Below are 250 nucleotides of genomic sequence, written 5' to 3' on the forward strand. Positions count from 1 at the left end.
TCGCTCCTGGTGGTAGTCAACTCTACCACCTTGTTCCAGAGATCCTGTTCCTGTTGTTCCAGAAATTGGTTGATTCCAGATCGACCAACACAGTCGCAATGGAGAATTGTGGAATATATTTTTCTTTTTTTTCTTCATTGTGGATTATCGATTTCCTTGGTGGATTATACACTTTGGGTTCCGTTGGATTACAGACTCTGTGTTCCAGTGGATTAAAGTTTCTGTCCTGAAATGTTGCCAACAAACATTG

Source organism: Austrofundulus limnaeus, unplaced genomic scaffold, assembly GCF_001266775.1.
Source record: "Austrofundulus limnaeus strain Quisiro unplaced genomic scaffold, Austrofundulus_limnaeus-1.0 Scaffold3155, whole genome shotgun sequence".
In the NCBI taxonomy this organism is placed as follows: Eukaryota; Metazoa; Chordata; class Actinopteri; order Cyprinodontiformes; family Rivulidae; genus Austrofundulus; species Austrofundulus limnaeus.